Below are 26,935 nucleotides of genomic sequence, written 5' to 3'. Positions count from 1 at the left end.
TTAAAAATATGGAACGCTTCACGAATTTGCATGTCATCCTTGCGCAGGGGCCATGCTAATCTTCTCTGTATCGTTCCAATTTTAGTATATGTGCCGCCGAAGCAAGCACACTTCATGGGTGAGCCTTCAATGTATATACACTCCCTGAATCTGCAGTCTTCAGACGTAGGGTGGCCTGAAAGCGCTGATTGGATGGTCCAGTAAGCATTCAATTCTGAGACACATAAAGGCATGAGGCCTAACAATCCACTTCTATTCCCTATATTTGTGGTCCAAATCTTCACACATTGTAAGCATCTTCATTACGCCAGGTTGCAAAGGCTCATGGTCCAGACTACAGGCAAAGAGCATTGTGACATCACACTTCCTGGGGAACGTTGATGGAAAAGGTGAGTCAGCTGCACAGTAGGCTAGGTGATGGCTTGTGGGAGTGGGATGGTGTTGTGGTGGGTTCCAGGGCAGAGAGAGCATATGAAAAGGTGTCTTAATTTTCACCTGTATTTGAATAATAAACGCTTTAGTGTTGTACTGGCCTGCTTACTAAGGAATCCTCAGGCTCAGCCCCTTACAGCTCTGGAAACGATGATGTTGAACCAGACTCTGTAAGAAACTAATGCTTATTCAAAATGTTTCTTTGCTGCTGGGTCTGCTTGGTCTGGCACTTGTGTCCTTTTCTCTCCTAGGGTCCTTGGTGTAAGTTACGAAAACCTGACAGAACGTAATTTCAGGGGGGCAGGTAAGTTCACTTGCAGCTTCAGTGTGCGTTGTAAATGTGGTTACATATTGTGATAGAATGACGTTTTAAAACACAGACACACACACACGCGAGGGCGCGCATTCTCTAGCACTCTCTGAAGGAGAAGGGGGAAAGTGCTCTTATATGGGGCCAGTGGCGCAATGGATAACGCTTCTGACTATGGATCAGAAGATTGTAGGTTCGACTCCTACCTGGCTCGGAAGGGTTGCCGGTCCCTTTTTTCATGTAATTGCACTTGAGTTCTTAATTATCTCAGTCTTCTTGTAGGATTAACATTCCGGTGCGGGATGTATCCAACAATCGTTCTGTGGTAAGGAGGCTGTGATAGCAACTGTGGCTAGTAGAAAGTTTAATGATTGTCCTGGATTCTATGAGCCTGACCTTTGAATGTTTCCCAAGCCTAAGCTTTTTGAACAAGGGAGGAAAACTTCACAACATTTGTTTTCTGGAGTGAAAATAGTTTTACTTCAAGGGTCAAGATGCGGGTCGCAGGGGTCTAAAAAATTGGTTGTGCAGGATTTTTAGGAACAACTGTTCAAGACACCCACCTTTTAGAACTCTCTTGAAAATTATAGAAAGAAGCCCCATGTGAAAAGGCTCCTGGTGAAAGAGATAACATGCCTTCTTTTGGATCTGAAGACTGCAGGTTTGAACCCTATGTAGACCTTGCACTTTTTCATCTATTGTGATTTTTTAATCAGTAGGCTGCAGTTTAATGCTCATCAGTAATACTACTCTTGGGCACAGGCAGATGTCATTCGATTGATGGCAGCCTCAATAACAAAGCAGGGGACGGCGGGCACACAATTATATGCACAATGAGGCAATGTCTTTGATTTGGTGGAAGAGAATTAGAATGCCTAGGTAGGGGGCGAAAAGTTACACTGCCTATGATGGCAAACATTCTTAAAAAGAGCCTGCTTGCAGATGAAAGGAACATTTACCTCCAAAGATTCAATATAGTAAACAGCTCTCAAGGAAATACTACTGATTGGTGGAAGAGAAAGATTGTGGAGCAACTACTCCCCGAACCATAGGCATTTCTGAGAGAAATGGGGGGAATGATTTCAAATGTTGCCCAGACGTGGGTCTTGAAAAGTCCATCATAACCCCCCAGTAAAACTGAATTTTGAAACAGCCAAGCGTTCACCCTCAAGGGGTGCGCGGGTCTGGGATTTCAACAGGGGTCCTTGATCCTTCAAACAAGGTATAAAGGTTGTTAACACATATGTGTGCCAGAGTGTGTAGTGTGTTTGAGTTAGCACTTGATAGATGGCCCTTTTAATTTTGTGAGAATCATAATGCACTGAGCCAGTTCCTTGTTATCCATGGGCCAACACCTGACACACCCAGATGGAACCCAAGGCGGGGAGAGAGGTGGATTAGAGCAGCTTCAAGAGCATTGTGCTCTTTCTGCCTTCTGCCCCTCTCATCCCCGATCGGCCATGATCGGCCAAAACCTCTCTAAAAGGTTGCAGGGTGAACATTTCTTGGACCTCAGAAACTGAGGGAGGCCGGCCCAATGGGTCCTCAATGGACCGATAGAACCCGGTGCATCACCTGGCCTGGTATTTCCAGCTTCACCAAGCAATCTGGTGGCAAGGCTGACTTTAGCAGTCCTGCTGAAAAGGGGGTCCCCATATGGCCCAGAGGCCCTCATTTGCATAGGCCCTGCCCTTCTCTCTGCTCTGCCCAGCTTCCCACAAAGCAATGCGTCACTGGCAACAGTATAGAGTTGGGGGACGGGGTAAAGGATAATGACAGGGAGGCTGGAAAATAGAAAGAAAGGTCACTGAAGTGCTGAAGTCTTCCTTGCTAAATGCAGCTGGGCACTGGCATTGGCCTGCAGGAGCGGTTAACACCTTAAGAATGTTGAGGGGCGGCCAATTCAAAAATACAAATGGGAAGGAAGGCACTGGAAGTTGCTTTATTATTACTAGAAGACTTGCAAACAAAGGACCTTTCTCTCTCGAAAGCTTTTAAAAATATGGAACGCTTCACGAATTTGCGTGTCATCCTTGCGCAGGGGCCATGCTAATCTTCTCTGTATCGTTCCAATTTTAGTATATGTGCCGCCGAAGCAAGCACACTTCATGGGTGAGCCTTCAATGTATATACACTCCCTGAATCTGCAGTCTTCAGACGTAGGGTGGCCTGAAAGCGCTGATTGGATGGTCCAGTAAGCATTCAATTCTGAGACACATGGCAATAAGGCATGAGGCCTAACAATCCACTTCTATTCCCTATATTTGTGGTCCAAATCTTCACACATTGTAAGCATCTTCATTACGCCAGGTTGCAAAGGCTCATGGTCCAGACTACAGGCAAAGAGCATTGTGACATCACACTTCCTGGGGAACGTTGATGGAAAAGGTGAGTCAGCTGCACAGTAGGCTAGGTGATGGCTTGTGGGAGTGGGATGGTGTTGTGGTGGGTTCCAGGGCAGAGAGAGCATATGAAAAGGTGTCTTAATTTTCACCTGTATTTGAATAATAAACGCTTTAGTGTTGTACTGGCCTGCTTACTAAGGAATCCTCAGGCTCAGCCCCTTACAGCTCTGGAAACGATGATGTTGAACCAGACTCTGTAAGAAAATAATGCTTATTCAAAATGTTTCTTTGCTGCTGGGTCTGCTTGGTCTGGCACTTGTGTCCTTTTCTCTCCTAGGGTCCTTGGTGTAAGTTACGAAAACCTGACAGAACGTAATTTCAGGGGGGCAGGTAAGTTCACTTGCAGCTTCAGTGTGCGTTGTAAATGTGGTTACATATTGTGATAGAATGACGTTTTAAAACACACACACACACACACGCGAGGGCGCGCATTCTCTAGCACTCTCTGAAGGAGAAGGGGGAAAGTGCTTTTATATGGGGCCAGTGGCGCAATGGATAACGCTTCTGACTATGGATCAGAAGATTGTAGGTTCGACTCCTATCTGGCTCGGAAGGGTTGCCGGTCCCTTTTTTCATGTAATTGCACTTGAGTTCTTAATTATCTCAGTCTTCTTGTAGGATTAACATTCCGGTGCGGGATGTATCCAACAATCGTTCTGTGGTAAGGAGGCTGTGATAGCAACTGTGGCTAGTAGAAAGTTTAATGATTGTCCTGGATTCTATGAGCCTGACCTTTGAATGTTTCCCAAGCCTAAGCTTTTTGAACAAGGGAGGAAAACTTCACAACATTTGTTTTCTGGAGTGAAAATAGTTTTACTTCAAGGGTCAAGATGCGGGTCGCAGGGGTCTAAAAAATTGGTTGTGCAGGATTTTTAGGAACAACTGTTCAAGACACCCACCTTTTAGAACTCTCTTGAAAATTATAGAAAGAAGCCCCATGTGAAAAGGCTCCTGGTGAAAGAGATAACATGCCTTCTTTTGGATCTGAAGACTGCAGTTTTGAACCCTATGTAGACCTTGCACTTTTTCATCTATTGTGATTTTTTTATCAGTAGGCTGCAGTTTAATGCTCATCAGTAATACTACTCTTGGGCACAGGCAGATGTCATTCGATTGATGGCAGCCTCAATAACAAAGCAGGGGACGGCGGGCACACAATTATATGCACAATGAGGCAATGTCTTTGATTTGGTGGAAGAGAATTAGAATGCCTAGGTAGGGGGCGAAAAGTTACACTGCCTATGATGGCAAACATTCTTAAAAAGAGCCTGCTTGCAGATGAAAGGAACATTTACCTCCAAAGATTCAATATAGTAAACAGCTCTCAAGGAAATACTACTGATTGGTGGAAGAGAAAGATTGTGGAGCAACTACTCCCCGAACCATAGGCATTTCTGAGAGAAATGGGGGGAATGATTTCAAATGTTGCCCAGACGTGGGTCTTGAAAAGTCCATCATAACCCCCCAGTAAAACTGAATTTTGAAACAGCCAAGCGTTCACCCTCAAGGGGTGCGCGGGTCTGGGATTTCAACAGGGGTCCTTGATCCTTCAAACAAGGTATAAAGGTTGTTAACACAGATGTGTGCCAGAGTGTGTAGTGTGTTTGAGTTAGCACTTGATAGATGGCCCTTTAAATTTTGTGAGAATCATAATGCACTGAGCCAGTTCCTTGTTATCCATGGGCCAACACCTGACACACCCAGATGGAACCCAAGGCGGGGAGAGAGGTGGATTAGGGCAGCTTCAAGAGCATTGTGCTGTTTCTGCCTTCTGCCCCTCTAATCCCCGATCGGCCACGATCGGCCAAAACCTCTCTAAAAGGGTGCAGGGTGAACATTTCTTGGACCTCAGAAACTGAGGGAGGCCGGCCCAATGGGTCCTCAATGGACCGATAGAACCCAGTGCCTCACCTGGCCTGGTATTTCCAGCTTCACCAAGCAATCTGGTGGCAAGGCTTACTTTAGCAGTCCTGCTGAAAAGGGGGTCCCCATATGGCCCAGAGGCCCTCATTTGCATAGGCCCTGCCCTTCTCTCTGCTCTGCCCAGCTTCCCACAAAGCAATGCGTCACTGGCAACAGTATAGAGTTGGGGGACGGGGTAAAGGATAATGACAGGGAGGCTGGAAAATAGAAAGAAAGGTCACTGAAGTGCTGAAGTCTTCCTTGCTAAATGCAGCTGGGCACTGGCATTGGCCTGCAGGAGCGGTTAACACCTTAAGAATGTTGAGGGGCGGCCAATTCAAAAATACAAATGGGAAGGAAGGCACTGGAAGTTGCTTTATTATTACTAGAAGACTTGCAAACAAAGGACCTTTCTCTCTCGAAAGCTTTTAAAAATATGGAACGCTTCACGAATTTGCATGTCATCCTTGCGCAGGGGCCATGCTAATCTTCTCTGTATCGTTCCAATTTTAGTATATGTGCCGCCGAAGCAAGCACACTTCATGGGTGAGCCTTCAATGTATATACACTCCCTGAATCTGCAGTCTTCAGACGTAGGGTGGCCTGAAAGCGCTGATTGGATGGTCCAGTAAGCATTCAATTCTGAGACACATGGCAATAAGGCATGAGGCCTAACAATCCACTTCTATTCCCTATATTTGTGGTCCAAATCTTCACACATTGTAAGCATCTTCATTACGCCAGGTTGCAAAGGCTCATGGTCCAGACTACAGGCAAAGAGCATTGTGACATCACACTTCCTGGGGAACGTTGATGGAAAAGGTGAGTCAGCTGCACAGTAGGCTAGGTGATGGCTTGTGGGAGTGGGATGGTGTTGTGGTGGGTTCCAGGGCAGAGAGAGCATATGAAAAGGTGTCTTAATTTTCACCTGTATTTGAATAATAAACGCTTTAGTGTTGTACTGGCCTGCTTACTAAGGAATCCTCAGGCTCAGCCCCTTACAGCTCTGGAAACGATGATGTTGAACCAGACTCTGTAAGAAACTAATGCTTATTCAAAATGTTTCTTTGCTGCTGGGTCTGCTTGGTCTGGCACTTGTGTCCTTTTCTCTCCTAGGGTCCTTGGTGTAAGTTACGAAAACCTGACAGAACGTAATTTCAGGGGGGCAGGTAAGTTCACTTGCAGCTTCAGTGTGCGTTGTAAATGTGGTTACATATTGTGATAGAATGACGTTTTAAAACACAGACACACACACACGCGAGGGCGCGCATTCTCTAGCACTCTCTGAAGGAGAAGGGGGAAAGTGCTCTTATATGGGGCCAGTGGCGCAATGGATAACGCTTCTGACTATGGATCAGAAGATTGTAGGTTCGACTCCTACCTGGCTCGGAAGGGTTGCCGGTCCCTTTTTTCATGTAATTGCACTTGAGTTCTTAATTATCTCAGTCTTCTTGTAGGATTAACATTCCGGTGCGGGATGTATCCAACAATCGTTCTGTGGTAAGGAGGCTGTGATAGCAACTGTGGCTAGTAGAAAGTTTAATGATTGTCCTGGATTCTATGAGCCTGACCTTTGAATGTTTCCCAAGCCTAAGCTTTTTGAACAAGGGAGGAAAACTTCACAACATTTGTTTTCTGGAGTGAAAATAGTTTTACTTCAAGGGTCAAGATGCGGGTCGCAGGGGTCTAAAAAATTGGTTGTGCAGGATTTTTAGGAACAACTGTTCAAGACACCCACCTTTTAGAACTCTCTTGAAAATTATAGAAAGAAGCCCCATGTGAAAAGGCTCCTGGTGAAAGAGATAACATGCCTTCTTTTGGATCTGAAGACTGCAGGTTTGAACCCTATGTAGACCTTGCACTTTTTCATCTATTGTGATTTTTTAATCAGTAGGCTGCAGTTTAATGCTCATCAGTAATACTACTCTTGGGCACAGGCAGATGTCATTCGATTGATGGCAGCCTCAATAACAAAGCAGGGGACGGCGGGCACACAATTATATGCACAATGAGGCAATGTCTTTGATTTGGTGGAAGAGAATTAGAATGCCTAGGTAGGGGGCGAAAAGTTACACTGCCTATGATGGCAAACATTCTTAAAAAGAGCCTGCTTGCAGATGAAAGGAACATTTACCTCCAAAGATTCAATATAGTAAACAGCTCTCAAGGAAATACTACTGATTGGTGGAAGAGAAAGATTGTGGAGCAACTACTCCCCGAACCATAGGCATTTCTGAGAGAAATGGGGGGAATGATTTCAAATGTTGCCCAGACGTGGGTCTTGAAAAGTCCATCATAACCCCCCAGTAAAACTGAATTTTGAAACAGCCAAGCGTTCACCCTCAAGGGGTGCGCGGGTCTGGGATTTCAACAGGGGTCCTTGATCCTTCAAACAAGGTATAAAGGTTGTTAACACATATGTGTGCCAGAGTGTGTAGTGTGTTTGAGTTAGCACTTGATAGATGGCCCTTTTAATTTTGTGAGAATCATAATGCACTGAGCCAGTTCCTTGTTATCCATGGGCCAACACCTGACACACCCAGATGGAACCCAAGGCGGGGAGAGAGGTGGATTAGAGCAGCTTCAAGAGCATTGTGCTCTTTCTGCCTTCTGCCCCTCTCATCCCCGATCGGCCACGATCGGCCAAAACCTCTCTAAAAGGGTGCAGGGTGAACATTTCTTGGACCTCAGAAACTGAGGGAGGCCGGCCCAATGGGTCCTCAATGGACCGATAGAACCCAGTGCCTCACCTGGCCTGGTATTTCCAGCTTCACCAAGCAATCTGGTGGCAAGGCTTACTTTAGCAGTCCTGCTGAAAAGGGGGTCCCCATATGGCCCAGAGGCCCTCATTTGCATAGGCCCTGCCCTTCTCTCTGCTCTGCCCAGCTTCCCACAAAGCAATGCGTCACTGGCAACAGTATAGAGTTGGGGGACGGGGTAAAGGATAATGACAGGGAGGCTGGAAAATAGAAAGAAAGGTCACTGAAGTGCTGAAGTCTTCCTTGCTAAATGCAGCTGGGCACTGGCATTGGCCTGCAGGAGCGGTTAACACCTTAAGAATGTTGAGGGGCGGCCAATTCAAAAATACAAATGGGAAGGAAGGCACTGGAAGTTGCTTTATTATTACTAGAAGACTTGCAAACAAAGGACCTTTCTCTCTCGAAAGCTGTTAAAAATATGGAACGCTTCACGAATTTGCGTGTCATCCTTGCGCAGGGGCCATGCTAATCTTCTCTGTATCGTTCCAATTTTAGTATATGTGCCGCCGAAGCAAGCACACTTCATGAGTGAGCCTTCAATGTATATACACTCCCTGAATCTGCAGTCTTCAGACGTAGGGTGGCCTGAAAGCCCTGATTGGATGGTCCAGTAAGCATTCAATTCTGAGACACATGGCAATAAGGCATGAGGCCTAACAATCCACTTCTATTCCCTATATTTGTGGTCCAAATCTTCACACATTGTAAGCATCTTCATTACGCCAGGTTGCAAAGGCTCATGGTCCAGACTACAGGCAAAGAGCATTGTGACATCACACTTCCTGGGGAACGTTGATGGAAAAGGTGAGTCAGCTGCACAGTAGGCTAGGTGATGGCTTGTGGGAGTGGGATGGTGTTGTGGTGGGTTCCAGGGCAGAGAGAGCATATGAAAAGGTGTCTTAATTTTCACCTGTATTTGAATAATAAACGCTTTAGTGTTGTACTGGCCTGCTTACTAAGGAATCCTCAGGCTCAGCCCCTTACAGCTCTGGAAACGATGATGTTGAACCAGACTCTGTAAGAAACTAATGCTTATTCAAAATGTTTCTTTGCTGCTGGGTCTGCTTGGTCTGGCACTTGTGTCCTTTTCTCTCCTAGGGTCCTTGGTGTAAGTTACGAAAACCTGACAGAACGTAATTTCAGGGGGGCAGGTAAGTTCACTTGCAGCTTCAGTGTGCGTTGTAAATGTGGTTACATATTGTGATAGAATGACGTTTTAAAACACAGACACACACACACGCGAGGGCGCGCATTCTCTAGCACTCTCTGAAGGAGAAGGGGGAAAGTGCTTTTATATGGGGCCAGTGGCGCAATGGATAACGCTTCTGACTATGGATCAGAAGATTGTAGGTTCGACTCCTATCTGGCTCGGAAGGGTTGCCGGTCCCTTTTTTCATGTAATTGCACTTGAGTTCTTAATTATCTCAGTCTTCTTGTAGGATTAACATTCCGGTGCGGGATGTATCCAACAATCGTTCTGTGGTAAGGAGGCTGTGATAGCAACTGTGGCTAGTAGAAAGTTTAATGATTGTCCTGGATTCTATGAGCCTGACCTTTGAATGTTTCCCAAGCCTAAGCTTTTTGAACAAGGGAGGAAAACTTCACAACATTTGTTTTCTGGAGTGAAAATAGTTTTACTTCAAGGGTCAAGATGCGGGTCGCAGGGGTCTAAAAAATTGGTTGTGCAGGATTTTTAGGAACAACTGTTCAAGACACCCACCTTTTAGAACTCTCTTGAAAATTATAGAAAGAAGCCCCATGTGAAAAGGCTCCTGGTGAAAGAGATAACATGCCTTCTTTTGGATCTGAAGACTGCAGGTTTGAACCCTATGTAGACCTTGCACTTTTTCATCTATTGTGATTTTTTAATCAGTAGGCTGCAGTTTAATGCTCATCAGTAATACTACTCTTGGGCACAGGCAGATGTCATTCGATTGATGGCAGCCTCAATAACAAAGCAGGGGACGGCGGGCACACAATTATATGCACAATGAGGCAATGTCTTTGATTTGGTGGAAGAGAATTAGAATGCCTAGGTAGGGGGCGAAAAGTTACACTGCCTATGATGGCAAACATTCTTAAAAAGAGCCTGCTTGCAGATGAAAGGAACATTTACCTCCAAAGATTCAATATAGTAAACAGCTCTCAAGGAAATACTACTGATTGGTGGAAGAGAAAGATTGTGGAGCAACTACTCCCCGAACCATAGGCATTTCTGAGAGAAATGGGGGGAATGATTTCAAATGTTGCCCAGACGTGGGTCTTGAAAAGTCCATCATAACCCCCCAGTAAAACTGAATTTTGAAACAGCCAAGCGTTCACCCTCAAGGGGTGCGCGGGTCTGGGATTTCAACAGGGGTCCTTGATCCTTCAAACAAGGTATAAAGGTTGTTAACACATATGTGTGCCAGAGTGTGTAGTGTGTTTGAGTTAGCACTTGATAGATGGCCCTTTTAATTTTGTGAGAATCATAATGCACTGAGCCAGTTCCTTGTTATCCATGGGCCAACACCTGACACACCCAGATGGAACCCAAGGCGGGGAGAGAGGTGGATTAGAGCAGCTTCAAGAGCATTGTGCTCTTTCTGCCTTCTGCCCCTCTCATCCCCGATCGGCCATGATCGGCCAAAACCTCTCTAAAAGGTTGCAGGGTGAACATTTCTTGGACCTCAGAAACTGAGGGAGGCCGGCCCAATGGGTCCTCAATGGACCGATAGAACCCGGTGCATCACCTGGCCTGGTATTTCCAGCTTCACCAAGCAATCTGGTGGCAAGGCTGACTTTAGCAGTCCTGCTGAAAAGGGGGTCCCCATATGGCCCAGAGGCCCTCATTTGCATAGGCCCTGCCCTTCTCTCTGCTCTGCCCAGCTTCCCACAAAGCAATGCGTCACTGGCAACAGTATAGAGTTGGGGGACGGGGTAAAGGATAATGACAGGGAGGCTGGAAAATAGAAAGAAAGGTCACTGAAGTGCTGAAGTCTTCCTTGCTAAATGCAGCTGGGCACTGGCATTGGCCTGCAGGAGCGGTTAACACCTTAAGAATGTTGAGGGGCGGCCAATTCAAAAATACAAATGGGAAGGAAGGCACTGGAAGTTGCTTTATTATTACTAGAAGACTTGCAAACAAAGGACCTTTCTCTCTCGAAAGCTTTTAAAAATATGGAACGCTTCACGAATTTGCGTGTCATCCTTGCGCAGGGGCCATGCTAATCTTCTCTGTATCGTTCCAATTTTAGTATATGTGCCGCCGAAGCAAGCACACTTCATGGGTGAGCCTTCAATGTATATACACTCCCTGAATCTGCAGTCTTCAGACGTAGGGTGGCCTGAAAGCGCTGATTGGATGGTCCAGTAAGCATTCAATTCTGAGACACATGGCAATAAGGCATGAGGCCTAACAATCCACTTCTATTCCCTATATTTGTGGTCCAAATCTTCACACATTGTAAGCATCTTCATTACGCCAGGTTGCAAAGGCTCATGGTCCAGACTACAGGCAAAGAGCATTGTGACATCACACTTCCTGGGGAACGTTGATGGAAAAGGTGAGTCAGCTGCACAGTAGGCTAGGTGATGGCTTGTGGGAGTGGGATGGTGTTGTGGTGGGTTCCAGGGCAGAGAGAGCATATGAAAAGGTGTCTTAATTTTCACCTGTATTTGAATAATAAACGCTTTAGTGTTGTACTGGCCTGCTTACTAAGGAATCCTCAGGCTCAGCCCCTTACAGCTCTGGAAACGATGATGTTGAACCAGACTCTGTAAGAAAATAATGCTTATTCAAAATGTTTCTTTGCTGCTGGGTCTGCTTGGTCTGGCACTTGTGTCCTTTTCTCTCCTAGGGTCCTTGGTGTAAGTTACGAAAACCTGACAGAACGTAATTTCAGGGGGGCAGGTAAGTTCACTTGCAGCTTCAGTGTGCGTTGTAAATGTGGTTACATATTGTGATAGAATGACGTTTTAAAACACAGACACACACACACGCGAGGGCGCGCATTCTCTAGCACTCTCTGAAGGAGAAGGGGGAAAGTGCTTTTATATGGGGCCAGTGGCGCAATGGATAACGCTTCTGACTATGGATCAGAAGATTGTAGGTTCGACTCCTATCTGGCTCGGAAGGGTTGCCGGTCCCTTTTTTCATGTAATTGCACTTGAGTTCTTAATTATCTCAGTCTTCTTGTAGGATTAACATTCCGGTGCGGGATGTATCCAACAATCGTTCTGTGGTAAGGAGGCTGTGATAGCAACTGTGGCTAGTAGAAAGTTTAATGATTGTCCTGGATTCTATGAGCCTGACCTTTGAATGTTTCCCAAGCCTAAGCTTTTTGAACAAGGGAGGAAAACTTCACAACATTTGTTTTCTGGAGTGAAAATAGTTTTACTTCAAGGGTCAAGATGCGGGTCGCAGGGGTCTAAAAAATTGGTTGTGCAGGATTTTTAGGAACAACTGTTCAAGACACCCACCTTTTAGAACTCTCTTGAAAATTATAGAAAGAAGCCCCATGTGAAAAGGCTCCTGGTGAAAGAGATAACATGCCTTCTTTTGGATCTGAAGACTGCAGGTTTGAACCCTATGTAGACCTTGCACTTTTTCATCTATTGTGATTTTTTTATCAGTAGGCTGCAGTTTAATGCTCATCAGTAATACTACTCTTGGGCACAGGCAGATGTCATTCGATTGATGGCAGCCTCAATAACAAAGCAGGGGACGGCGGGCACACAATTATATGCACAATGAGGCAATGTCTTTGATTTGGTGGAAGAGAATTAGAATGCCTAGGTAGGGGGCGAAAAGTTACACTGCCTATGATGGCAAACATTCTTAAAAAGAGCCTGCTTGCAGATGAAAGGAACATTTACCTCCAAAGATTCAATATAGTAAACAGCTCTCAAGGAAATACTACTGATTGGTGGAAGAGAAAGATTGTGGAGCAACTACTCCCCGAACCATAGGCATTTCTGAGAGAAATGGGGGGAATGATTTCAAATGTTGCCCAGACGTGGGTCTTGAAAAGTCCATCATAACCCCCCAGTAAAACTGAATTTTGAAACAGCCAAGCGTTCACCCTCAAGGGGTGCGCGGGTCTGGGATTTCAACAGGGGTCCTTGATCCTTCAAACAAGGTATCAAGGTTGTTAACACAGATGTGTGCCAGAGTGTGTAGTGTGTTTGAGTTAGCACTTGATAGATGGCCCTTTTAATTTTGTGAGAATCATAATGCACTGAGCCAGTTCCTTGTTATCCATGGGCCAACACCTGACACACCCAGATGGAACCCAAGGCGGGGAGAGAGGTGGATTAGGGCAGCTTCAAGAGCATTGTGCTGTTTCTGCCTTCTGCCCCTCTAATCCCCGATCGGCCACGATCGGCCAAAACCTCTCTAAAAGGGTGCAGGGTGAACATTTCTTGGACCTCAGAAACTGAGGGAGGCCGGCCCAATGGGTCCTCAATGGACCGATAGAACCCAGTGCCTCACCTGGCCTGGTATTTCCAGCTTCACCAAGCAATCTGGTGGCAAGGCTTACTTTAGCAGTCCTGCTGAAAAGGGGGTCCCCATATGGCCCAGAGGCCCTCATTTGCATAGGCCCTGCCCTTCTCTCTGCTCTGCCCAGCTTCCCACAAAGCAATGCGTCACTGGCAACAGTATAGAGTTGGGGGACGGGGTAAAGGATAATGACAGGGAGGCTGGAAAATAGAAAGAAAGGTCACTGAAGTGCTGAAGTCTTCCTTGCTAAATGCAGCTGGGCACTGGCATTGGCCTGCAGGAGCGGTTAACACCTTAAGAATGTTGAGGGGCGGCCAATTCAAAAATACAAATGGGAAGGAAGGCACTGGAAGTTGCTTTATTATTACTAGAAGACTTGCAAACAAAGGACCTTTCTCTCTCGAAAGCTTTTAAAAATATGGAACGCTTCACGAATTTGCATGTCATCCTTGCGCAGGGGCCATGCTAATCTTCTCTGTATCGTTCCAATTTTAGTATATGTGCCGCCGAAGCAAGCACACTTCATGGGTGAGCCTTCAATGTATATACACTCCCTGAATCTGCAGTCTTCAGACGTAGGGTGGCCTGAAAGCGCTGATTGGATGGTCCAGTAAGCATTCAATTCTGAGACACATGGCAATAAGGCATGAGGCCTAACAATCCACTTCTATTCCCTATATTTGTGGTCCAAATCTTCACACATTGTAAGCATCTTCATTACGCCAGGTTGCAAAGGCTCATGGTCCAGACTACAGGCAAAGAGCATTGTGACATCACACTTCCTGGGGAACGTTGATGGAAAAGGTGAGTCAGCTGCACAGTAGGCTAGGTGATGGCTTGTGGGAGTGGGATGGTGTTGTGGTGGGTTCCAGGGCAGAGAGAGCATATGAAAAGGTGTCTTAATTTTCACCTGTATTTGAATAATAAACGCTTTAGTGTTGTACTGGCCTGCTTACTAAGGAATCCTCAGGCTCAGCCCCTTACAGCTCTGGAAACGATGATGTTGAACCAGACTCTGTAAGAAACTAATGCTTATTCAAAATGTTTCTTTGCTGCTGGGTCTGCTTGGTCTGGCACTTGTGTCCTTTTCTCTCCTAGGGTCCTTGGTGTAAGTTACGAAAACCTGACAGAACGTAATTTCAGGGGGGCAGGTAAGTTCACTTGCAGCTTCAGTGTGCGTTGTAAATGTGGTTACATATTGTGATAGAATGACGTTTTAAAACACAGACACACACACACGCGAGGGCGCGCATTCTCTAGCACTCTCTGAAGGAGAAGGGGGAAAGTGCTCTTATATGGGGCCAGTGGCGCAATGGATAACGCTTCTGACTATGGATCAGAAGATTGTAGGTTCGACTCCTACCTGGCTCGGAAGGGTTGCCGGTCCCTTTTTTCATGTAATTGCACTTGAGTTCTTAATTATCTCAGTCTTCTTGTAGGATTAACATTCCGGTGCGGGATGTATCCAACAATCGTTCTGTGGTAAGGAGGCTGTGATAGCAACTGTGGCTAGTAGAAAGTTTAATGATTGTCCTGGATTCTATGAGCCTGACCTTTGAATGTTTCCCAAGCCTAAGCTTTTTGAACAAGGGAGGAAAACTTCACAACATTTGTTTTCTGGAGTGAAAATAGTTTTACTTCAAGGGTCAAGATGCGGGTCGCAGGGGTCTAAAAAATTGGTTGTGCAGGATTTTTAGGAACAACTGTTCAAGACACCCACCTTTTAGAACTCTCTTGAAAATTATAGAAAGAAGCCCCATGTGAAAAGGCTCCTGGTGAAAGAGATAACATGCCTTCTTTTGGATCTGAAGACTGCAGGTTTGAACCCTATGTAGACCTTGCACTTTTTCATCTATTGTGATTTTTTAATCAGTAGGCTGCAGTTTAATGCTCATCAGTAATACTACTCTTGGGCACAGGCAGATGTCATTCGATTGATGGCAGCCTCAATAACAAAGCAGGGGACGGCGGGCACACAATTATATGCACAATGAGGCAATGTCTTTGATTTGGTGGAAGAGAATTAGAATGCCTAGGTAGGGGGCGAAAAGTTACACTGCCTATGATGGCAAACATTCTTAAAAAGAGCCTGCTTGCAGATGAAAGGAACATTTACCTCCAAAGATTCAATATAGTAAACAGCTCTCAAGGAAATACTACTGATTGGTGGAAGAGAAAGATTGTGGAGCAACTACTCCCCGAACCATAGGCATTTCTGAGAGAAATGGGGGGAATGATTTCAAATGTTGCCCAGACGTGGGTCTTGAAAAGTCCATCATAACCCCCCAGTAAAACTGAATTTTGAAACAGCCAAGCGTTCACCCTCAAGGGGTGCGCGGGTCTGGGATTTCAACAGGGGTCCTTGATCCTTCAAACAAGGTATAAAGGTTGTTAACACAGATGTGTGCCAGAGTGTGTAGTGTGTTTGAGTTAGCACTTGATAGATGGCCCTTTTAATTTTGTGAGAATCATAATGCACTGAGCCAGTTCCTTGTTATCCATGGGCCAACACCTGACACACCCAGATGGAACCCAAGGCGGGGAGAGAGGTGGATTAGAGCAGCTTCAAGAGCATTGTGCTCTTTCTGCCTTCTGCCCCTCTCATCCCCGATCGGCCATGATCGGCCAAAACCTCTCTAAAAGGTTGCAGGGTGAACATTTCTTGGACCTCAGAAACTGAGGGAGGCCGGCCCAATGGGTCCTCAATGGACCGATAGAACCCGGTGCATCACCTGGCCTGGTATTTCCAGCTTCACCAAGCAATCTGGTGCAAGGCTGACTTTAGCAGTCCTGCTGAAAAGGGGGTCCCCATATGGCCCAGAGGCCCTCATTTGCATAGGCCCTGCCCTTCTCTCTGCTCTGCCCAGCTTCCCACAAAGCAATGCGTCACTGGCAACAGTATAGAGTTGGGGGACGGGGTAAAGGATAATGACAGGGAGGCTGGAAAATAGAAAGAAAGGTCACTGAAGTGCTGAAGTCTTCCTTGCTAAATGCAGCTGGGCACTGGCATTGGCCTGCAGGAGCGGTTAACACCTTAAGAATGTTGAGGGGCGGCCAATTCAAAAATACAAATGGGAAGGAAGGCACTGGAAGTTGCTTTATTATTACTAGAAGACTTGCAAACAAAGGACCTTTCTCTCTCGAAAGCTTTTAAAAATATGGAACGCTTCACGAATTTGCGTGTCATCCTTGCGCAGGGGCCATGCTAATCTTCTCTGTATCGTTCCAATTTTAGTATATGTGCCGCCGAAGCAAGCACACTTCATGGGTGAGCCTTCAATGTATATACACTCCCTGAATCTGCAGTCTTCAGACGTAGGGTGGCCTGAAAGCGCTGATTGGATGGTCCAGTAAGCATTCAATTCTGAGACACATGGCAATAAGGCATGAGGCCTAACAATCCACTTCTATTCCCTATATTTGTGGTCCAAATCTTCACACATTGTAAGCATCTTCATTACGCCAGGTTGCAAAGGCTCATGGTCCAGACTACAGGCAAAGAGCATTGTGACATCACACTTCCTGGGGAACGTTGATGGAAAAGGTGAGTCAGCTGCACAGTAGGCTAGGTGATGGCTTGTGGGAGTGGGATGGTGTTGTGGTGGGTTCCAGGGCAGAGAGAGCATATGAAAAGGTGTCTTAATTTTCACCTGTATTTGAATAATAAACGCTTTAGTGTTGTACTGGCCTGCTTACTAAGGAATCCTCAGGCTCAGCCCCTTACAGCTCTGGAAACGATGATGTTGAACCAGACTCTGTAAGAAAATAATGCTTATTCAAAATGTTTCTTTGCTGCTGGGTCTGCTTGGTCTGGCACTTGTGTCCTTTTCTCTCCTAGGGTCCTTGGTGTAAGTTACGAAAACCTGACAGAACGTAATTTCAGGGGGGCAGGTAAGTTCACTTGCAGCTTCAGTGTGCGTTGTAAATGTGGTTACATATTGTGATAGAATGACGTTTTAAAACACAGACACACACACACGCGAGGGCGCGCATTCTCTAGCACTCTCTGAAGGAGAAGGGGGAAAGTGCTTTTTTATGGGGCCAGTGGCGCAATGGATAACGCTTCTGACTATGGATCAGAAGATTGTAGGTTCGACTCCTATCTGGCTCGGAAGGGTTGCCGGTCCCTTTTTTCATGTAATTGCACTTGAGTTCTTAATTATCTCAGTCTTCTTGTAGGATTAACATTCCGGTGCGGGATGTATCCAACAATCGTTCTGTGGTAAGGAGGCTGTGATAGCAACTGTGGCTAGTAGAAAGTTTAATGATTGTCCTGGATTCTATGAGCCTGACCTTTGAATGTTTCCCAAGCCTAAGCTTTTTGAACAAGGGAGGAAAACTTCACAACATTTGTTTTCTGGAGTGAAAATAGTTTTACTTCAAGGGTCAAGATGCGGGTCGCAGGGGTCTAAAAAATTAGTTGTGCAGGATTTTTAGGAACAACTGTTCAAGACACCCACCTTTTAGAACTCTCTTGAAAATTATAGAAAGAAGCCCCATGTGAAAAGGCTCCTGGTGAAAGAGATAACATGCCTTCTTTTGGATCTGAAGACTGCAGGTTTGAACCCTATGTAGACCTTGCACTTTTTCATCTATTGTGATTTTTTTATCAGTAGGCTGCAGTTTAATGCTCATCAGTAATACTACTCTTGGGCACAGGCAGATGTCATTCGATTGATGGCAGCCTCAATAACAAAGCAGGGGACGGCGGGCACACAATTATATGCACAATGAGGCAATGTCTTTGATTTGGTGGAAGAGAATTAGAATGCCTAGGTAGGGGGCGAAAAGTTACACTGCCTATGATGGCAAACATTCTTAAAAAGAGCCTGCTTGCAGATGAAAGGAACATTTACCTCCAAAGATTCAATATAGTAAACAGCTCTCAAGGAAATACTACTGATTGGTGGAAGAGAAAGATTGTGGAGCAACTACTCCCCGAACCATAGGCATTTCTGAGAGAAATGGGGGGAATGATTTCAAATGTTGCCCAGACGTGGGTCTTGAAAAGTCCATCATAACCCCCCAGTAAAACTGAATTTTGAAACAGCCAAGCGTTCACCCTCAAGGGGTGCGCGGGTCTGGGATTTCAACAGGGGTCCTTGATCCTTCAAACAAGGTATAAAGGTTGTTAACACAGATGTGTGCCAGAGTGTGTAGTGTGTTTGAGTTAGCACTTGATAGATGGCCCTTTTAATTTTGTGAGAATCATAATGCACTGAGCCAGTTCCTTGTTATCCATGGGCCAACACCTGACACACCCAGATGGAACCCAAGGCGGGGAGAGAGGTGGATTAGGGCAGCTTCAAGAGCATTGTGCTGTTTCTGCCTTCTGCCCCTCTAATCCCCGATCGGCCACGATCGGCCAAAACCTCTCTAAAAGGGTGCAGGGTGAACATTTCTTGGACCTCAGAAACTGAGGGAGGCCGGCCCAATGGGTCCTCAATGGACCGATAGAACCCAGTGCCTCACCTGGCCTGGTATTTCCAGCTTCACCAAGCAATCTGGTGGCAAGGCTTACTTTAGCAGTCCTGCTGAAAAGGGGGTCCCCATATGGCCCAGAGGCCCTCATTTGCATAGGCCCTGCCCTTCTCTCTGCTCTGCCCAGCTTCCCACAAAGCAATGCGTCACTGGCAACAGTATAGAGTTGGGGGACGGGGTAAAGGATAATGACAGGGAGGCTGGAAAATAGAAAGAAAGGTCACTGAAGTGCTGAAGTCTTCCTTGCTAAATGCAGCTGGGCACTGGCATTGGCCTGCAGGAGCGGTTAACACCTTAAGAATGTTGAGGGGCGGCCAATTCAAAAATACAAATGGGAAGGAAGGCACTGGAAGTTGCTTTATTATTACTAGAAGACTTGCAAACAAAGGACCTTTCTCTCTCGAAAGCTTTTAAAAATATGGAACGCTTCACGAATTTGCATGTCATCCTTGCGCAGGGGCCATGCTAATCTTCTCTGTATCGTTCCAATTTTAGTATATGTGCCGCCGAAGCAAGCACACTTCATGGGTGAGCCTTCAATGTATATACACTCCCTGAATCTGCAGTCTTCAGACGTAGGGTGGCCTGAAAGCGCTGATTGGATGGTCCAGTAAGCATTCAATTCTGAGACACATGGCAATAAGGCATGAGGCCTAACAATCCACTTCTATTCCCTATATTTGTGGTCCAAATCTTCACACATTGTAAGCATCTTCATTACGCCAGGTTGCAAAGGCTCATGGTCCAGACTACAGGCAAAGAGCATTGTGACATCACACTTCCTGGGGAACGTTGATGGAAAAGGTGAGTCAGCTGCACAGTAGGCTAGGTGATGGCTTGTGGGAGTGGGATGGTGTTGTGGTGGGTTCCAGGGCAGAGAGAGCATATGAAAAGGTGTCTTAATTTTCACCTGTATTTGAATAATAAACGCTTTAGTGTTGTACTGGCCTGCTTACTAAGGAATCCTCAGGCTCAGCCCCTTACAGCTCTGGAAACGATGATGTTGAACCAGACTCTGTAAGAAACTAATGCTTATTCAAAATGTTTCTTTGCTGCTGGGTCTGCTTGGTCTGGCACTTGTGTCCTTTTCTCTCCTAGGGTCCTTGGTGTAAGTTACGAAAACCTGACAGAACGTAATTTCAGGGGGGCAGGTAAGTTCACTTGCAGCTTCAGTGTGCGTTGTAAATGTGGTTACATATTGTGATAGAATGACGTTTTAAAACACAGACACACACACACGCGAGGGCGCGCATTCTCTAGCACTCTCTGAAGGAGAAGGGGGAAAGTGCTCTTATATGGGGCCAGTGGCGCAATGGATAACGCTTCTGACTATGGATCAGAAGATTGTAGGTTCGACTCCTACCTGGCTCGGAAGGGTTGCCGGTCCCTTTTTTCATGTAATTGCACTTGAGTTCTTAATTATCTCAGTCTTCTTGTAGGATTAACATTCCGGTGCGGGATGTATCCAACAATCGTTCTGTGGTAAGGAGGCTGTGATAGCAACTGTGGCTAGTAGAAAGTTTAATGATTGTCCTGGATTCTATGAGCCTGACCTTTGAATGTTTCCCAAGCCTAAGTTTTTTGAACAAGGGAGGAAAACTTCACAACATTTGTTTTCTGGAGTGAAAATAGTTTTACTTCAAGGGTCAAGATGCGGGTCGCAGGGGTCTAAAAAATTGGTTGTGCAGGATTTTTAAGAACAACTGTTCAAGACACCCACCTTTTAGAACTCTCTTGAAAATTATAGAAAGAAGCCCCATGTGAAAAGGCTCCTGGTGAAAGAGATAACATGCCTTCTTTTGGATCTGAAGACTGCAGGTTTGAACCCTATGTAGACCTTGCACTTTTTCATCTATTGTGATTTTTTAATCAGTAGGCTGCAGTTTAATGCTCATCAGTAATACTACTCTTGGGCACAGGCAGATGTCATTCGATTGATGGCAGCCTCAATAACAAAGCAGGGGACGGCGGGCACACAATTATATGCACAATGAGGCAATGTCTTTGATTTGGTGGAAGAGAATTAGAATGCAGGTAGGGGGGCGAAAAGTTACACTGCCTATGATGGCAAACATTCTTAAAAAGAGCCTGCTTGCAGATGAAAGGAACATTTACCTCCAAAGATTCAATATAGTAAACAGCTCTCAAGGAAATACTACTGATTGGTGGAAGAGAAAGATTGTGGAGCAACTACTCCCCGAACCATAGGCATTTCTGAGAGAAATGGGGGGAATGATTTCAAATGTTGCCCAGACGTGGGTCTTGAAAAGTCCATCATAACCCCCCAGTAAAACTGAATTTTGAAACAGCCAAGCGTTCACCCTCAAGGGGTGCGCGGGTCTGGGATTTCAACAGGGGTCCTTGATCCTTCAAACAAGGTATAAAGGTTGTTAACACATATGTGTGCCAGAGTGTGTAGTGTGTTTGAGTTAGCACTTGATAGATGGCCCTTTTAATTTTGTGAGAATCATAATGCACTGAGCCAGTTCCTTGTTATCCATGGGCCAACACCTGACACACCCAGATGGAACCCAAGGCGGGGAGAGAGGTGGATTAGAGCAGCTTCAAGAGCATTGTGCTCTTTCTGCCTTCTGCCCCTCTCATCCCCGATCGGCCGATGATCGGCCAAAACCTCTCTAAAAGGTTGCAGGGTGAACATTTCTTGGACCTCAGAAACTGAGGGAGGCCGGCCCAATGGGTCCTCAATGGACCGATAGAACCCAGTGCATCACCTGGCCTGGTATTTCCAGCTTCACCAAGCAATCTGGTGGCAAGGCTGACTTTAGCAGTCCTGCTGAAAAGGGGGTCCCCATATGGCCCAGAGGCCCTCATTTGCATAGGCCCTGCCCTTCTCTCTGCTCTGCCCAGCTTCCCACAAAGCAATGCGTCACTGGCAACAGTATAGAGTTGGGGGACGGGGTAAAGGATAATGACAGGGAGGCTGGAAAATAGAAAGAAAGGTCACTGAAGTGCTGAAGTCTTCCTTGCTAAATGCAGCTGGGCACTGGCATTGGCCTGCAGGAGCGGTTAACACCTTAAGAATGTTGAGGGGCGGCCAATTCAAAAATACAAATGGGAAGGAAGGCACTGGAAGTTGCTTTATTATTACTAGAAGACTTGCAAACAAAGGACCTTTCTCTCTCGAAAGCTTTTAAAAATATGGAACGCTTCACGAATTTGCGTGTCATCCTTGCGCAGGGGCCATGCTAATCTTCTCTGTATCGTTCCAATTTTAGTATATGTGCCGCCGAAGCAAGCACACTTCATGGGTGAGCCTTCAATGTATATACACTCCCTGAATCTGCAGTCTTCAGACGTAGGGTGGCCTGAAAGCGCTGATTGGATGGTCCAGTAAGCATTCAATTCTGAGACACATGGCAATAAGGCATGAGGCCTAACAATCCACTTCTATTCCCTATATTTGTGGTCCAAATCTTCACACATTGTAAGCATCTTCATTACGCCAGGTTGCAAAGGCTCATGGTCCAGACTACAGGCAAAGAGCATTGTGACATCACACTTCCTGGGGAACGTTGATGGAAAAGGTGAGTCAGCTGCACAGTAGGCTAGGTGATGGCTTGTGGGAGTGGGATGGTGTTGTGGTGGGTTCCAGGGCAGAGAGAGCATATGAAAAGGTGTCTTAATTTTCACCTGTATTTGAATAATAAACGCTTTAGTGTTGTACTGGCCTGCTTACTAAGGAATCCTCAGGCTCAGCCCCTTACAGCTCTGGAAACGATGATGTTGAACCAGACTCTGTAAGAAAATAATGCTTATTCAAAATGTTTCTTTGCTGCTGGGTCTGCTTGGTCTGGCACTTGTGTCCTTTTCTCTCCTAGGGTCCTTGGTGTAAGTTACGAAAACCTGACAGAACGTAATTTCAGGGGGGCAGGTAAGTTCACTTGCAGCTTCAGTGTGCGTTGTAAATGTGGTTACATATTGTGATAGAATGACGTTTTAAAACACAGACACACACACACGCGAGGGCGCGCATTCTCTAGCACTCTCTGAAGGAGAAGGGGGAAAGTGCTTTTATATGGGGCCAGTGGCGCAATGGCTAACGCTTCTGACTATGGATCAGAAGATTGTAGGTTCGACTCCTATCTGGCTCGGAAGGGTTGCCGGTCCCTTTTTTCATGTAATTGCACTTGAGTTCTTAATTATCTCAGTCTTCTTGTAGGATTAACATTCCGGTGCGGGATGTATCCAACAATCGTTCTGTGGTAAGGAGGCTGTGATAGCAACTGTGGCTAGTAGAAAGTTTAATGATTGTCCTGGATTCTATGAGCCTGACCTTTGAATGTTTCCCAAGCCTAAGCTTTTTGAACAAGGGAGGAAAACTTCACAACATTTGTTTTCTGGAGTGAAAATAGTTTTACTTCAAGGGTCAAGATGCGGGTCGCAGGGGTCTAAAAAATTGGTTGTGCAGGATTTTTAGGAACAACTGTTCAAGACACCCACCTTTTAGAACTCTCTTGAAAATTATAGAAAGAAGCCCCATGTGAAAAGGCTCCTGGTGAAAGAGATAACATGCCTTCTTTTGGATCTGAAGACTGCAGGTTTGAACCCTATGTAGACCTTGCACTTTTTCATCTATTGTGATTTTTTTATCAGTAGGCTGCAGTTTAATGCTCATCAGTAATACTACTCTTGGGCACAGGCAGATGTCATTCGATTGATGGCAGCCTCAATAACAAAGCAGGGGACGGCGGGCACACAATTATATGCACAATGAGGCAATGTCTTTGATTTGGTGGAAGAGAATTAGAATGCCTAGGTAGGGGGCGAAAAGTTACACTGCCTATGATGGCAAACATTCTTAAAAAGAGCCTGCTTGCAGATGAAAGGAACATTTACCTCCAAAGATTCAATATAGTAAACAGCTCTCAAGGAAATACTACTGATTGGTGGAAGAGAAAGATTGTGGAGCAACTACTCCCCGAACCATAGGCATTTCTGAGAGAAATGGGGGGAATGATTTCAAATGTTGCCCAGACGTGGGTCTTGAAAAGTCCATCATAACCCCCCAGTAAAACTGAATTTTGAAACAGCCAAGCGTTCACCCTCAAGGGGTGCGCGGGTCTGGGATTTCAACAGGGGTCCTTGATCCTTCAAACAAGGTATAAAGGTTGTTAACACAGATGTGTGCCAGAGTGTGTAGTGTGTTTGAGTTAGCACTTGATAGATGGCCCTTTTAATTTTGTGAGAATCATAATGCACTGAGCCAGTTCCTTGTTATCCATGGGCCAACACCTGACACACCCAGATGGAACCCAAGGCGGGGAGAGAGGTGGATTAGGGCAGCTTCAAGAGCATTGTGCTGTTTCTGCCTTCTGCCCCTCTAATCCCCGATCGGCCACGATCGGCCAAAACCTCTCTAAAAGGGTGCAGGGTGAACATTTCTTGGACCTCAGAAACTGAGGGAGGCCGGCCCAATGGGTCCTCAATGGACCGATAGAACCCAGTGCCTCACCTGGCCTGGTATTTCCAGCTTCACCAAGCAATCTGGTGGCAAGGCTTACTTTAGCAGTCCTGCTGAAAAGGGGGTCCCCATATGGCCCAGAGGCCCTCATTTGCATAGGCCCTGCCCTTCTCTCTGCTCTGCCCAGCTTCCCACAAAGCAATGCGTCACTGGCAACAGTATAGAGTTGGGGGACGGGGTAAAGGATAATGACAGGGAGGCTGGAAAATAGAAAGAAAGGTCACTGAAGTGCTGAAGTCTTCCTTGCTAAATGCAGCTGGGCACTGGCATTGGCCTGCAGGAGCGGTTAACACCTTAAGAATGTTGAGGGGCGGCCAATTCAAAAATACAAATGGGAAGGAAGGCACTGGAAGTTGCTTTATTATTACTAGAAGACTTGCAAACAAAGGACCTTTCTCTCTCGAAAGCTTTTAAAAATATGGAACGCTTCACGAATTTGCATGTCATCCTTGCGCAGGGGCCATGCTAATCTTCTCTGTATCGTTCCAATTTTAGTATATGTGCCGCCGAAGCAAGCACACTTCATGGGTGAGCCTTCAATGTATATACACTCCCTGAATCTGCAGTCTTCAGACGTAGGGTGGCCTGAAAGCGCTGATTGGATGGTCCAGTAAGCATTCAATTCTGAGACACATGGCAATAAGGCATGAGGCCTAACAATCCACTTCTATTCCCTATATTTGTGGTCCAAATCTTCACACATTGTAAGCATCTTCATTACGCCAGGTTGCAAAGGCTCATGGTCCAGACTACAGGCAAAGAGCATTGTGACATCACACTTCCTGGGGAACGTTGATGGAAAAGGTGAGTCAGCTGCACAGTAGGCTAGGTGATGGCTTGTGGGAGTGGGATGGTGTTGTGGTGGGTTCCAGGGCAGAGAGAGCATATGAAAAGGTGTCTTAATTTTCACCTGTATTTGAATAATAAACGCTTTAGTGTTGTACTGGCCTGCTTACTAAGGAATCCTCAGGCTCAGCCCCTTACAGCTCTGGAAACGATGATGTTGAACCAGACTCTGTAAGAAACTAATGCTTATTCAAAATGTTTCTTTGCTGCTGGGTCTGCTTGGTCTGGCACTTGTGTCCTTTTCTCTCCTAGGGTCCTTGGTGTAAGTTACGAAAACCTGACAGAACGTAATTTCAGGGGGGCAGGTAAGTTCACTTGCAGCTTCAGTGTGCGTTGTAAATGTGGTTACATATTGTGATAGAATGACGTTTTAAAACACAGACACACACACACGCGAGGGCGCGCATTCTCTAGCACTCTCTGAAGGAGAAGGGGGAAAGTGCTCTTATATGGGGCCAGTGGCGCAATGGATAACGCTTCTGACTATGGATCAGAAGATTGTAGGTTCGACTCCTACCTGGCTCGGAAGGGTTGCCGGTCCCTTTTTTCATGTAATTGCACTTGAGTTCTTAATTATCTCAGTCTTCTTGTAGGATTAACATTCCGGTGCGGGATGTATCCAACAATCGTTCTGTGGTAAGGAGGCTGTGATAGCAACTGTGGCTAGTAGAAAGTTTAATGATTGTCCTGGATTCTATGAGCCTGACCTTTGAATGTTTCCCAAGCCTAAGCTTTTTGAACAAGGGAGGAAAACTTCACAACATTTGTTTTCTGGAGTGAAAATAGTTTTACTTCAAGGGTCAAGATGCGGGTCGCAGGGGTCTAAAAAATTGGTTGTGCAGGATTTTTAGGAACAACTGTTCAAGACACCCACCTTTTAGAACTCTCTTGAAAATTATAGAAAGAAGCCCCATGTGAAAAGGCTCCTGGTGAAAGAGATAACATGCCTTCTTTTGGATCTGAAGACTGCAGGTTTGAACCCTATGTAGACCTTGCACTTTTTCATCTATTGTGATTTTTTAATCAGTAGGCTGCAGTTTAATGCTCATCAGTAATACTACTCTTGGGCACAGGCAGATGTCATTCGATTGATGGCAGCCTCAATAACAAAGCAGGGGACGGCGGGCACACAATTATATGCACAATGAGGCAATGTCTTTGATTTGGTGGAAGAGAATTAGAATGCCTAGGTAGGGGGCGAAAAGTTACACTGCCTATGATGGCAAACATTCTTAAAAAGAGCCTGCTTGCAGATGAAAGGAACATTTACCTCCAAAGATTCAATATAGTAAACAGCTCTCAAGGAAATACTACTGATTGGTGGAAGAGAAAGATTGTGGAGCAACTACTCCCCGAACCATAGGCATTTCTGAGAGAAATGGGGGGAATGATTTCAAATGTTGCCCAGACGTGGGTCTTGAAAAGTCCATCATAACCCCCCAGTAAAACTGAATTTTGAAACAGCCAAGCGTTCACCCTCAAGGGGTGCGCGGGTCTGGGATTTCAACAGGGGTCCTTGATCCTTCAAACAAGGTATAAAGGTTGTTAACACATATGTGTGCCAGAGTGTGTAGTGTGTTTGAGTTAGCACTTGATAGATGGCCCTTTTAATTTTGTGAGAATCATAATGCACTGAGCCAGTTCCTTGTTATCCATGGGCCAACACCTGACACACCCAGATGGAACCCAAGGCGGGGAGAGAGGTGGATTAGAGCAGCTTCAAGAGCATTGTGCTCTTTCTGCCTTCTGCCCCTCTCATCCCCGATCGGCCATGATCGGCCAAAACCTCTCTAAAAGGTTGCAGGGTGAACATTTCTTGGACCTCAGAAACTGAGG

At 45.8% G+C, this 26,935-nt stretch overlaps 20 non-coding genes across 20 annotated transcripts; 10 read left to right on the top strand and 10 right to left on the bottom strand.

Moving 5' to 3' along the window:
• Positions 1-2: 2 nt before the first annotated feature.
• Positions 3-109, bottom strand: LOC138297890 (U6 spliceosomal RNA). The gene has a single exon (XR_011204427.1). It is a non-coding gene; the product is annotated as a U6 spliceosomal RNA (small nuclear RNA).
• A 774-nt stretch (positions 110-883) lies between these two features.
• TRNAH-AUG (transfer RNA histidin (anticodon AUG)) lies at positions 884-956 on the top strand. The gene has a single exon. It is a non-coding gene; the product is annotated as a tRNA-His (tRNA).
• A 1,782-nt stretch (positions 957-2,738) lies between these two features.
• Positions 2,739-2,845, bottom strand: LOC138297802 (U6 spliceosomal RNA). Its single transcript, XR_011204341.1, has one exon. It is a non-coding gene; the product is annotated as a U6 spliceosomal RNA (small nuclear RNA).
• Positions 2,846-3,624: 779 nt separating this feature from the next.
• Positions 3,625-3,697, top strand: TRNAH-AUG (transfer RNA histidin (anticodon AUG)). Its single transcript has one exon. It is a non-coding gene; the product is annotated as a tRNA-His (tRNA).
• Positions 3,698-5,479: 1,782 nt separating this feature from the next.
• Positions 5,480-5,586, bottom strand: LOC138297889 (U6 spliceosomal RNA). Its single transcript, XR_011204426.1, has one exon. It is a non-coding gene; the product is annotated as a U6 spliceosomal RNA (small nuclear RNA).
• A 779-nt stretch (positions 5,587-6,365) lies between these two features.
• TRNAH-AUG (transfer RNA histidin (anticodon AUG)) lies at positions 6,366-6,438 on the top strand. Its single transcript has one exon. It is a non-coding gene; the product is annotated as a tRNA-His (tRNA).
• A 1,782-nt stretch (positions 6,439-8,220) lies between these two features.
• On the bottom strand, positions 8,221-8,327 carry LOC138297801 (U6 spliceosomal RNA). The gene has a single exon (XR_011204340.1). It is a non-coding gene; the product is annotated as a U6 spliceosomal RNA (small nuclear RNA).
• Positions 8,328-9,106: 779 nt separating this feature from the next.
• TRNAH-AUG (transfer RNA histidin (anticodon AUG)) lies at positions 9,107-9,179 on the top strand. Its single transcript has one exon. It is a non-coding gene; the product is annotated as a tRNA-His (tRNA).
• A 1,782-nt stretch (positions 9,180-10,961) lies between these two features.
• On the bottom strand, positions 10,962-11,068 carry LOC138297800 (U6 spliceosomal RNA). The gene has a single exon (XR_011204339.1). It is a non-coding gene; the product is annotated as a U6 spliceosomal RNA (small nuclear RNA).
• Positions 11,069-11,847: 779 nt separating this feature from the next.
• TRNAH-AUG (transfer RNA histidin (anticodon AUG)) lies at positions 11,848-11,920 on the top strand. Its single transcript has one exon. It is a non-coding gene; the product is annotated as a tRNA-His (tRNA).
• Positions 11,921-13,702: 1,782 nt separating this feature from the next.
• LOC138297888 (U6 spliceosomal RNA) lies at positions 13,703-13,809 on the bottom strand. Its single transcript, XR_011204425.1, has one exon. It is a non-coding gene; the product is annotated as a U6 spliceosomal RNA (small nuclear RNA).
• Positions 13,810-14,588: 779 nt separating this feature from the next.
• Positions 14,589-14,661, top strand: TRNAH-AUG (transfer RNA histidin (anticodon AUG)). Its single transcript has one exon. It is a non-coding gene; the product is annotated as a tRNA-His (tRNA).
• Positions 14,662-16,442: 1,781 nt separating this feature from the next.
• Positions 16,443-16,549, bottom strand: LOC138297799 (U6 spliceosomal RNA). The gene has a single exon (XR_011204338.1). It is a non-coding gene; the product is annotated as a U6 spliceosomal RNA (small nuclear RNA).
• Positions 16,550-17,328: 779 nt separating this feature from the next.
• TRNAH-AUG (transfer RNA histidin (anticodon AUG)) lies at positions 17,329-17,401 on the top strand. Its single transcript has one exon. It is a non-coding gene; the product is annotated as a tRNA-His (tRNA).
• A 1,782-nt stretch (positions 17,402-19,183) lies between these two features.
• Positions 19,184-19,290, bottom strand: LOC138297887 (U6 spliceosomal RNA). The gene has a single exon (XR_011204424.1). It is a non-coding gene; the product is annotated as a U6 spliceosomal RNA (small nuclear RNA).
• A 779-nt stretch (positions 19,291-20,069) lies between these two features.
• Positions 20,070-20,142, top strand: TRNAH-AUG (transfer RNA histidin (anticodon AUG)). Its single transcript has one exon. It is a non-coding gene; the product is annotated as a tRNA-His (tRNA).
• Positions 20,143-21,924: 1,782 nt separating this feature from the next.
• On the bottom strand, positions 21,925-22,031 carry LOC138297798 (U6 spliceosomal RNA). The gene has a single exon (XR_011204337.1). It is a non-coding gene; the product is annotated as a U6 spliceosomal RNA (small nuclear RNA).
• Positions 22,032-22,810: 779 nt separating this feature from the next.
• Positions 22,811-22,883, top strand: TRNAH-AUG (transfer RNA histidin (anticodon AUG)). Its single transcript has one exon. It is a non-coding gene; the product is annotated as a tRNA-His (tRNA).
• Positions 22,884-24,665: 1,782 nt separating this feature from the next.
• Positions 24,666-24,772, bottom strand: LOC138297886 (U6 spliceosomal RNA). The gene has a single exon (XR_011204423.1). It is a non-coding gene; the product is annotated as a U6 spliceosomal RNA (small nuclear RNA).
• A 779-nt stretch (positions 24,773-25,551) lies between these two features.
• Positions 25,552-25,624, top strand: TRNAH-AUG (transfer RNA histidin (anticodon AUG)). Its single transcript has one exon. It is a non-coding gene; the product is annotated as a tRNA-His (tRNA).
• Positions 25,625-26,935: the final 1,311 nt, after the last annotated feature.

Source organism: Pleurodeles waltl, chromosome 5, assembly GCF_031143425.1.
Source record: "Pleurodeles waltl isolate 20211129_DDA chromosome 5, aPleWal1.hap1.20221129, whole genome shotgun sequence".
NCBI lineage: Eukaryota > Metazoa > Chordata > Amphibia > Caudata > Salamandridae > Pleurodeles > Pleurodeles waltl.
This window is presented reverse-complemented; position numbering and strand designations above follow the sequence as displayed.